Source organism: Nicotiana sylvestris, chromosome 10 (genome assembly GCF_000393655.2).
Source record: "Nicotiana sylvestris chromosome 10, ASM39365v2, whole genome shotgun sequence".
Taxonomy (NCBI): domain Eukaryota; kingdom Viridiplantae; phylum Streptophyta; class Magnoliopsida; order Solanales; family Solanaceae; genus Nicotiana; species Nicotiana sylvestris.
In genome coordinates, this window is record NC_091066.1 from 43,809,401 (window position 1) to 43,822,604 (window position 13,204).

Here is a 13,204-nt window from a genome sequence, read left to right on the forward strand (position 1 = left end):
CTAGAATCATGAACATATGCCCAATAAGCCAAACACCCCTTCTCGACCATACACCGAGCCTTCATATATGAGATAACACTACGGGTAGAATGACTAGGAGTCCCTTTCCACTCTAAACGAGGTAAGCCCGGTAAGGCTAAGGTTACAGTCTTGACATGACAGTCCAAGATAGCGTGGTAAGGTGATAACCAGTCCATCCCCAATATGACATCAAAATCAACCTGCCCAGAATTAACAAATCTACTCGAGTCTCAAGACCCCCAATCACAACTATACATGAATGATGGACACAATCAACCACAATAGAGTCACGCACCGGTGTAGACACATATACAAGAGCACTCAAAGAATCACTAGACATGACCAGATACAGTGCAAAATAAGATGACACATAGGAGTATGTAGACCCTAGATCAAATAGAACTAAAGCATCTCTACTACAAACCAAAACAATACCTGTGACAACTGCATCAGAAGCCTCAGCCTCAGGCCTGGCTGGAAGAGCATAACATCGGGGTTGGGCCCCACTACTCTGAACTACATCTCTAGGACGGCCTGCTGCTGGCTGGCCTCTACCTCTAGCAGCCTGACCTCCACCTCTAATACATCTACCTCCACCTCTAGCACCTCTACCTCCACCTCTAGCTGGCTGAGCGGGATGTGGAACACTCGGTGCCTGAACCATGACACGGGAACCCTGATGCTAAGAACTACTCGATGCTCGAGGGTAAAATCTAGCAATATGCCCCCATATCGCCACAAGTATAACAAGCCCTCGGCGGCTGAGACTGCTGACCTTAACGACCTGAATTACCACCCCGAAAACTCTGGAGCGGTGGAGCACTGATAGGAGCTGGTGGTGCACTGTAGGACTGCTGATCAAAATACTGCATATGAGAACCACGACCATTTGAAGCACCGTGAGAAACCTGAAGTGCTGACTGAAAAGGCCTAGGGGGATGGACTCTACCATACGAATCCCTGCCCCCAGATGAGGCACCACTGAATCTGCCTGAATGACGAGGCCTCTTGTCAGACCCCTGACTACCCCTCTGTGATAGAACCATCTCAAACCCTTCTGGCCACATTGGCCGCATCCTGAAAGGAAATCTTGTTCCCCGTCTCCTTGGCCATCTGATGTCGAATAGGCTGAATGAGTCCCTTAATGAACCTCATCTCTCTCTCTCTCTCTCTCTCTCAGTGGGAAGTATAAGAAGAGCATGACGGGCCAAATCAATAAACCTGGTCTCGTACTGAGTAACAGTCATAGATCCCTGCTGGAGACACTCAAACTGCCTTTGATAGACCTCTCTCTGAGTGATAGGAAGAAACTTTTTCAGAAATAGCTGAGAAAACTGATCCCAAGTCAAAGTTGGTGACCCAACTGGTCTAGCCAAACAATAATCTCTCCACTAAGTCTTGGCGGATTCAAACAAGCGAAAAGTAGCAAAGTCGACCCCATTGGTCTCCACTATCGCCATGTTCCTGAGAACCTCATGACAATTGTCCAAATAATCCTGGGGATCCTCAGAAGATGCACCGCTGAAAGTGGTAGTGAAGAGCTTGGTAAACCTGTCCAATCTCCACAAGGCATCGGCAAACATAGCTGCTCCGTCACCGGTCTGAGCTACCACACCTGGCTAAACTGCTCCAAATGGCTGAGCTACTAGAGTCTGAAACTGGGGAGCCATCTGCTCCGGAGTGCGAGTAGCAGGAGTCTGGGCTCCTCCTCCAGCCTAAGAGACGGATGGTGCTACAGGAAGCAAGCTTGCCCGGGTAACACTCTCCATAAGGCCCACTAGACGGACCAGAGCATCCTGGAGTACTAGAACCTAAGCTGGGCCCACCGGAACTGCCTGGGCCGGAACCTCATCATCAAACTCAACCTGAGGCTCTGCCGCTGGTGCTGCTTCTCGGGGTTGAGCTTTGCCCCTACCTTGGCCTCTAGCACAGCCTCTCCCTCACCCTCTGCCCCTCGTGGGAACTGCTACTGGGGGCTTGAGCTGCTGATTAGTGGATGAGGAAGCGCATATTCTCGTCATCTGTGAAAGAACAGAGTAAAATTCAATTAGCATTGAGAAACCAAACCGCACGACAGGAAAGAATAGATGTGAAGTTTTTCCTAACTCTGTAGCCTCTGGGGGATAAATACAGACGTCTCCGTACCGATCCCTCAGACTCTACTAAGTTTGTCCATGAATTGTGAGACCTAAGTAACCTAGAGCTCTGATACCAACTTGTCATGACCCAAATTTCCCATCCATAGGAGTCGTGATGGCGCCTACTAGTAAAAGCTAGGCAAGCCAACCATTTGAATTATTTACTTTTTTCCCATTTTAATCCTTCAACAATTAATAACCAATATTAGATAAATAGCGAAATTTAATAAGCGAAAGACTGAAATGTAATATTTTAATAAAGATGTCAATACCAATCTATATATAAACTACCTAGAACTGGTGTCACAATTTCACAGACGGTCTAAGGATACTACAAATAGAGGTCCGGAAGATTTATTACAACACTATCTTTGAAATATATAAAAGACACAGAATAAAAGGATAGGAGGAGATGCCAAGGCCTGCGGACGCCTGCAGGACTACCTCGGATCTCCGAATGGACTGAAGGCAGCAACCCAAAGCTACGGTCCGAAAGCTATTACACCGGGATCTGCACACAGTGCAGAGTGTAGTGTCAGCATAACCGACCCCATGTACTGGTAAGTGCCTAGCCTAACCTCGGTGAAGTAGTGACGAGGCTAGTACCAGACTACCAAAAAAACCTGTGTAGTTAAATCATATATATAGCGGAAAATAAAGGGAGAACTGTACAATTAAAGATAGGATGGGAAATCATGCTACGGGGATATAACCAGTAACAACTGAAAATAACAGTTAATTGTAAAGAACACCATAACCCAATTATCAGTAAAAGTCAGGAAATCAAAGACAAGTACATGGCATCACCCTTCATGCTTTTACTCTCATCCTCACCATAAAATCTATATAAATGGCACGGCATCACCTTTCGTGCTTTTACCTCATATAATTATGACACGGAATGATCCTTCGGTCATTATCACTCATATAAAGGCACAAAATGGTACATCGTGGGGCACGACATCACCCTTCATGCTTTAACACTCTCTCACCAAAACAATGCACGACATCATACTTTGTGCTTTAAAACTCTTCCTCACTCAAACAACAATCACAAAGCAATAAGGGCAAGGGAAACAACAAGTTTGTAGTTAAATCCCGACAAGGGAACAATAGTACAACAATCATATCCCGGCAAAGGAAAACAATATCAAATAATAACATTCCGGCAAGGGAGACAAGATCATAATCCTCTTTTCCTTTTTACATTTATTTCCCAACTCAATTCACAATTTGAGCCAATGCTCTATAAGGTTCAATTGCCAATTATACTTCCACAAATCTTCTTACAACTTGAGCCAATGCTCTTCAATGTTCAAATACCAATATTACTTCCACAAGCCTTGCTCAACAATAGAAATCATCACATAAGGCATGAAAAATACAAACGTAATCACATTAATCATAGTATAAGACTCACGGGTATGCTTGACACCAACGTATAGATACTCGTCACCATGCCTATACGTCGTACTCAACAATTAACACATAGCAAATAGGACACAACTCTTAATCACTCAAGCTAAGGTTAGACCAAACACTTACCTCGATGCCACAAACACAATTCAAGCCTCAACTACCGCTTTACCTCTTGATTCCACCACCAATTCGCTCGTATCTAGCCACAAGTTACTTAACTATATTAATAAGTTCTATATGAATCAATTCCAATGCATGAAAATAGGTTTTCTTATGTTTTTCCAAAAAGTCAAAAATCGGCCCCGAGCCCACATGGTCAAAACCCGATTACCCATTCACCCACGAACCCAAATATATAATTTGTTTTGAAATCGGACCTCAAATCGAGGTCCAAATCCCCAAAATTTGATAAACCTAGGTTTTACCCAAAACACCCAATTTTTCCCATGAAAACCCTTGATTTTGAGTTGAATTCATGTGAAAACGAGTTAGAAATGACTTACAATCGATTTGGAGAAGAACGTTTTTTTGGAAAATCGCCCAAGAGAGTTTATGTTTTGAAAGAGTTTGAAAAATGAAAGATTTTTGGCTAAGTCATGAATTTGCAGGTCGTAGATGTCGCAATTGCGACCAGGGTTCGCAATTGGGGACCCTTCAGAACCTGCTAATTTCGCAAATGCGAAGATTTTGTCGCATTTGCGACATTGAAGGAAATCCGGTCCACTTCGCATTTGCGATGGACCTTTCGCATTTGCGATGAACAGGTCGCATTTGCGACCAAGGCAGCGCAGGTCTTCTTCACATTTGTGGGCTCGCATTTACGAGCCAGGCTTCGCATTTGCGAAGCCTGCAGACCTGCAACATACCAGCTGAAAACCTACAACTTCCTAAGTTCAATTCCACTCCGTGACCTATGCAAAACTCACCCGAGCCCTCGGGGCTCCAAACCAAACATGCACACTAACCTAAAAATATCATACGGACTTGCTCATACAATCAAATCATCAAAATAACATCAACAACTATGAATTTAGCATCAAAATCAAAGAAAACCTCAAGAACTTTCAAAGTTTCAAATTTTACAACTAAGGTTCCGAATCACGTCATATGACCTCTGTTTCTTGCCAAATTTTACAGGCTCTACTTAAATCACATATAAGACCTGTACTGAGCTCATGAACCAAAATACTGGCCCGATACCATCAAATTCAAACATATTTCATTTCCAAAAACTCATATATATTTCAGAAAATAATTTTCTTTAAAAATTCATTTCTCGGGCTTGGGACCTCGGAATTCGATTCCGGGCATACGCCCAAGTCCCATATTTTCCTACGGACCCTCCGGAACCGTCAAATCACGGGTCCGGGTCCATTTAATCAAAATATTGACCGAACTCAACTTAAATTTATTTTAAAAGCAAAATTTATCATTTTCACAGATTTTCACATAATGGCTTTTCGGATACGCGCCGAAGTGCGCACACAAATTGAGGTGGGATAGAAAGAGGTTTTTAAGGCCTCGAAACACAGAATTTATTTCTAAAACAAGTGATGACATTTTGGTTCATCACATTAACTTTCAAATTTTTTATACTCAACAAAGATGAAACATAAGAAGAAATTTGTTGTCATCTTTTATTTCTCGTTTTTAGATCTTTCTATCATTTTTTTTCTTTTATTTTATTTTTTATGGCATTATTTCTGTTGTTACAAAAAATTAATTTATTTCACTATAAAAGGATGAGTTTTAATAAAAATTGTCTACATATGAACTTTAATTATATTTTTAGTCTTTGGCTGAAATTATTTCATATTTTTCTTTTGGCTTTATCTAATCAGCCTAAATAGGTGCTCACCCGACCACTTAAATTAAAAAATTAAGTGATGTGTAATTTATATATAATCCATATATAATATGTGTATAATCGTGTGTTGTCGGTATATCATCTATTTATATTAGCTATAAAAAGTAAACAATAAATATGGCCGGATATTATGTTAATATTCCATAAGATTCAGTTTTTTTGAGTTTATCCATGATATAATTTCTATTATAAAAATTTTAAAACTCTCTACTAATGTTCAAAAATATCTTATCTTTTTATTATATTTGAATTAAAAAAGTAAAGAGATTTTTTAAAATAATTTGTGTACATTTAAGAAAAAGATATTTCACGTCATACCAATTTTTTCTTTATATATACTCTTTGTTAGACTTAAGTCGCTATAGAAACTATCAATTAGAAATCAATTTATCTCTTGTTGAGTTTGAAAAAAAACCTTTCACATAATCCAATGATTCAAAACTAATATTTTTCAACGAAAAAAATATTATGCCCTTGCAATATTGGCTTGACTACAGCTAAATGAAGGAGTTTCAACTTATACCCTTCAATTCCTTGAATGTACTAAATTGAAATTAATGATAGCAATTGTATAGCCAAAAGTTTATTATTTGTTTGATGTCCATTTATGCAAATTAACTCTTCAAACATATATTCTTCAAGAAGAAAAATGAAACAACCTTTTTTTTAATATTGACTGATTCTATAATATTTCTTTCTCCAGTATTTATGTTTATTTTATTATATATGTAAGTAGATTTTTATTTGGTTTTGTAAACTCTTTTTTGTTATTTGGATAAACATAGACGTGTACCCTATATATTACATTTATTTTAAAAGAATTTTATTTTATTCAAATCTAGCTACACTGTTTCAATGAACTATACTTATAGGATTTTAAATGTGAAAGAGTTTTATAGTTATATGGAGTAGTTTTTTTTTTGCTAGAGGCAAAGTAGTATTTAAATAATTATAAAATATAACAAAAGTTCCTAACATGATTGCATATGATCATTAATCGAATTAAGTATGATAACATGATAAAAAAAGATAAATTTTATTTTTAATTTAAATTCGAAGTTTAGAACTTTATCTATAAATTCAAAATTATCTTTTAATTCAAATTCCGTATATTATATTATATTATATTATATTATATTATATTATATTATATTATATTATATTATATTATATTATATTATATTATATTATATTATATTATATTATATTATATTATATTTAACTAAAATAGTCATATAGAATAAAGTTACCATATACTATTGACATTTATTAGAATGCTACTTGGCTAAACCATAATGTCAAATATATATGGTAACTTTATTGCTTTAATATATATAGAAATTTGTCCATAAATGTTTTTTCCATTTTACCTAAACTCATCTTTAAAATATTATTTGATTATATATTGCACTAAATTTTTGAAGATTAGTTTTAATTTTTTTTTAAAGATGAGTTTCAAATTTGAAGTGCCACTTTTCAAGTAACAAATATTTTTACTCATTAAACTGTAATATATTTTCAAGTAAAATATATATTCAAATACAATTTATGTTTAATTTATTTTTCAACTTAACTTTAAAAATTATTATATTTAAGATTATTTTTAAGTCTCACAGTTTTAAGTCCAAACCCCCGGCTAAAAAAAACTGAGTTTGAAAATCTTTAATTACAAGTTAGTATACATTGTTTTCTCGTAAAATATCTAAAATCATTTTTCGGGATTCGTCTGAAGAGCCGAGTTTGACTTGGCACGGACGATATTAAAGAAAGAAATTTGAAATTAGAGTGTTAATCTTCTTTTTTTTAATTTTTTTTTTGTGAGACTTTAAAAGCATACCATTAAGAGTAAACTTGAAAATTCAAAATTACATTATTTTAAAATAGAGAAAAATAATTCTTTTTCAGAATAGTCTAATAAAGTTTACCCTACATACAGACAATGTAAAAAAATTCACATTATTAGGTTACACAAAAAGTGTAATTGGTGATCTCATTTGATCACATAAATAAGATAATTTATATTAAAATAGGTAAAGGTGACTCTAATGATGTACATTTGAGTTAAAATCATAGGGAAACAACATCATGTAAAATGAAACACGAGAATGTATAACAACTACTTTTTTGAAAAGAAAACAGAGATTTTTTTTAAATGAACAATTGTGAACATCTAATTTTTTTATCATTTTTAGATTTTTTACCACTTTTAAAGATTTAAATAGTTTTTAAGTTTAATCTTGATTTTAGCTTTTGTTTCACCTTTTATAAGTTTATTTGATTAAATCAAATCACAAAAAGAGTTGCACTTTGAGTTATTAGTTGTGTTTTCATTTTTCAAAAAAAAAAAAAAAAACAGGAAAAGTTTTCAAAATATATATATATCTTTATTTGGTTTAGTTCTTAAGTTAGAAATTCCACAAGTAATTGAGTAGTTATTACTTTTTTCTTGCTATTATATTTATAGGAGTAGTATTTTATTTTTGTCGATTTACTATTTTTCCAAAAGACAAAAAGGAAGATATCTAATTAGAATTCACTACTTGGAAAAGACTATTTTTTGCTGATGAAATCAATTCCATATTCCAATTTTACACATATACATACGTGTCCTTTTCATCTTTAGGATTTATCTATTCAATGACTCACTACCTCTACAACACATGCATACATACAATCATCTCCCAAAAATATTCATCTCCATTCACAATCGGGTCCGGAACCCAATTATAATTCTTTTGGACTCAAAATACATAAATATATGAGAAAAAAAATTGACATTTTTATATATAGTGCCACAATACTTGGCGCTATACATTAACGTTAACTGTGTCGTTAATGTATAACGCCAAATATTATGACACTATACTGAAAAAGCGGACACGCCTAGGTATAACACCATAATACCTGGCGCTATACATTAAGTTTTATATATAGCGCCTGATATTTTGGCGCTATACTCCTTTTTAGGGAGTGACCGTCCGAAAAGTCATAAAGTGGCCATATAAGGTAAATTAATCAGTTCGAAAATATTCGGGATTCGATATTAATTCCTGAACAGTTACGAATTCAAAATTTTACGCTAAAGATCATAAGAAGCTCTTACTCCTTTATTGTTTACATATTATTCTCATTTTTAATTATTTGCTTTCAATTCACAGAGATCTATTTATATGAAGTTTGAAATATACTTGCGGCCTAATTTTATAGATTTAATTATTTTAGTCTACTAATCAAATTTTAGATTAAACAGTATATTCATCATTTCTGTAAAAAAAGAATAACAAATATATTGCTTTAAATTAATTTCTAACCAAAATTTGATTTCATCTGGCTAGGATTGCTATAATGATTTTTTTAGGTGGTTATAATTCTCTTTCATGTTCTATTCACCTTGCTTAAAAATTAACCATAGAGACGGATTTATGATTTAAGCTTTTCGGATGAAATCTTTAATATTTACAATATTAACCTTTTAAAAAAAAATTATAAGTTCATCTCTATTTTTCTATATTTTAATAGTTTTATACGTAAATTTATGCTTTTCATCGAAAATATCGAGTTAAAATAGATTCTACACCAAAACATTGAATCAACCATATGATGTCTATAAATGAAAAAAATCTACATCTCAGATGTTCTTACAAATTAATTAATGTATGATATATGTCTTCTTATTTTTGATTACTTAATCAAGATTACTTAATAGTATATATTTTCCCTCAATTTTCATTTGATTTAATATAAATATTGATTCATTTATGGTGGCTTGCAATTGTCAATTTCGCGCCCTTTGGTCGCAAAGGGCCATTTAATTTAGGCACCAATAACTTCAACCCGAAGCACGTCTACTTCAATATGTAGGTTGACAATTATTCCAAATATTGAAGGAAGTTTGTTGTTAGCCATCAAGTTTGATTTTTAACTTGGCTTTAAAAAAAATAAAAATTATTATTATTATTATTATTATTATTAATAATAATAATAATAATAATAATAATAATAATAATAATAATAATAATAATAATAATAATAATAATAATAAGGTTTTGTGTTCTGATCTTCCATTTCGTTCATTGCAAACTTCAGTTTAATGGAAGGAGTGGCAACAAAATAATGCACTCTTATCTCGTTCAGTTTACGAGAATCTATTTTTTTTATCCGTTCTAAAAAAATAATTTATATCTAAATTTAGAAATAAATAAATATAAATTTTTAATTCTTCCCTCAATTAAAAACTTCAATAGTAATATAAATGTTCTGGCACATTTAATACCATTTTTAAAAAATAATTATAGCCACATAAATATTATGGTTTATTAAGGACCACAATCTTTAAAATCTTCATTTCTTTCTTAAATTTTATACTCAGTCAAATATGTTATAACATAAATTGGAATAAAAGGAGTATCTATTTTTTAATGTATAATTTAATATTAATAATTTTATTTTAATATATTTAGTTACGAATATAAATACCAATCCGGTACATGAAAATATTATTCAAATTAATATTTGTATAGAATTTTGTAACATAAAAAATGTATCGCATTGTACATGAAATATTATTCAAATTAATATTTGTATATAATTTTGTAATGTAAAATGTGTGTCTCATTTACGTCATATTACATGAGTGCTTATTGTTATTTTTTTTCCTTTTACACAGAAGAACACTTTGTTGATCAAAAGACATAACATTGTAGGTCGTGGATGTAAATAATTTGAAATGTGGCGATACATTGTATCCTTTTTGTAAATGTTACAAAAAGAAATAAATTTATTTGGATAAATAGTTAAAAATAGGTAATACTAATGCAAACCTGTCCTTGTATATCGAATACCACACTACAGTGGACCTCGTAATCTGCGTCAAATGAGATGCTATAATCTGGCGCTATACCTGAGCGTGTCAGTTTTTTCAGTAGAGTGTCACAATACTTGGCGATATACATTAACGACACAGTTAACGTTATTAACGCCAAATATTATGGCACTATATATAAAAATGTCATCTTTTTTCCCCCTACCTATTTATGTATTTTGAGTCCAAAAGAACCACAATTGAATTCCGAACTCCTCACAATCACGTATATGTGCATACTAACAAACAAGGACACGGCCTTTCTTCCTATTGGTTTGGCTATCGTAATTTTCTGGACATACCAAACTTTGGCCCCAAGTAAATATTGATCTGTATAAGGAAACCATCACACACACACACAAAGGGACACGAAAAAGAGAGGAGGAAACCGGGGGAGAAGAAACAGATTGAGAAAGGAGAAAACGGAAAACAGAGGCGACCTTCTTCTTCACGTTTTCCTCTCAAATCCTCCTTCATTTTTTGCCACAGAACACATGAAAAACACACAAACGGATGGGGGGGGGGGGTTCTGGACAGAAAACAGAGTCAAAATAGAGAGGGGAACGGGTAAAAAGGGTCACGAAACAGAGGCATCGGAGTGAGGGGATTTGGAAAAATAACAGAGCGACGGGGAAACGTCAAGTAGCGCCTTAGCCTCGACCAGTCAGCTGCTAATTGCCATTGAAAACACCATCCAAACTCCTTGAAAACCCAGCTGAAACATAGCTTCAAGAATTGCCACCAAACACCATAAAAACAGATTTTTGAACCATTATCATCGTCCTCTAAAGTAGCTGTAAAAACGCAGCAACCCTCCTCCAAAAAACCTTCATTAACGCCACCTCCAAAGCGGCTTCTAAGACTACTCCAAAACAGCCACGACGCCAGCCTTGAATTGCAGCAAAGCTAGCCACTTCTCTAAAAGTTTCGGCCGAGTTTTGAGGTTGCCCGCGAGGTTCCGTTCGAGGTCCGCATTTTGGTTCGTCGTTGAGTTTCAAAAGCTACAAAGTCACCTTCTTGCATTGAAGGTATTTTTGCTTTGTTACAGTATTTGTTTTGGAATACATGATCCTTGGTGTTTTGAGTTTGAGTTCCAGTTTGAATGAAGTTCTTTACTCGTTGAGAAATAATACTGAATAATCTTCCGTTAACATGACGTCAAAGGGTATCCCTATCCTTTATTTTCAGTATCTTATTTATTTTGCTTCACTTGTATGTGGAAAGCATTTGCTATTTGTGCTTTTATTTTAGCTTACATTATTTCCATGATGGCTTTATTTTTGATAAGGCATTTTAGTGCTCATTTGTTAATCTTTCTTCTGATTGACGGGGATTTGAGGGGTAGGGTAGTATTTGGACCAAAGTTTGATTCTAGGTGCATATGACAATTTGGCTAGCCAAGATATTAAAATTTGGGTTTGTACTATTGAATACTACTGGGAGAAATTCAAAAATAGCCAGATTTACAACTGGTTGTCCAAAAATAGCCCAGTTTTAAAAGTAATCGAAATTTAACCACTTTTCATGTAAAGATAAATTTGAGTGAAAACACTGTTCAAAACCCGGAAAATATGCCAGTATATTATAATGGAGTTCCAACATAAGTATGCTTGAACTCCAGCATAACCAGCATAAGTACACTAGAACTCCAGCATAATATACTGGAGTTCCAGCAAGTATAGTTGTCCAGTATAATATACTAGAGTTTGGAGCACCGATGCTCCAGTCTCCTGTATATTATACTGGAGTCAGCAAAGTATACCGGCCCAGCATAATATGCTGGAGTTCATACACAGGTGCATCGAACTCCAGTATATTATGCTGGACCGGTCTCTGTTGCAGCAAAATAGTGGCTATTTTCCATTGACCTCGTAAACGCTGACTATTTTTGAATGACCAGTCCGAAAACTGGCTATACCGTGCTATTTTTACAATACTACTTGACCCAGTATTAATAATGCTATAAACTAGCCCACTTTCATGATAGCTAAAATCATCATTTGTCCACAATAAACTCCATGACCGTGGATGTTGATACCCAATTTTTTCCTATATATTTTTTATACTCAAAATACTTTTAAAATAGCATGTGTATGCATATATAAGCATGCCCAAGTATTTTGGTATTTTTCCAAAATTTTTAAAGATTTTCAAAACCAATTTATTGTCTATTTTAGCAGTACAAAATCCAATAATTATTTCTAAAATCATCAATTTTGGTGAATAATTTATTTTATTCCCATATTTATACTAAAATATAGTTAATATAATTTTTGTATATTTTTACAAATTTATTGGGTATTTTAAAAGCTAAATTGCATATAATTGCAATTATAGCCTACTTTAAGATTAATAGCATTTTATAATTGTCAAATTGGTTCCAATATTTTTAATATTAATATTTATATATTATTAATTGGTTTAGTACTTTAAATTTACTTTTAAAATCATTTTTATTATTTTTTATAAAATAAATAGAAAAAAACGGCTATTTAATATATAGCCAATTTGGCTTTCAATTTTAGCCCAAATTAAACCCCAATTAGACCCGATCTCAAAGCCCAATTACCCTGACCCACGACCCTTTAAAGAACAACCCGCACGGATCCCTTACCTACCCATTCAATCCAGGGCGTTGATCAAAATGATCAACGACCACCTTTTACCCTTTCATAAATTAATCCCGACCTACCCCCAAACCCTAGCCATTTCGTTTAGTCCACCGCCTCTGAAATCCACTTCTCTCTCAACCTCCTCCGAAACCCTAGTCGCCTCCCTCTGATTACCACCTAAAATTGCCTGAATCCATGGCTTCCAAAGCCATTAAAGGCCTGTACCAGCCTCCTGAGACTCCTACGTGCTCGATTATCATGGTTTCCAAACCAGACCTTGAAGAGG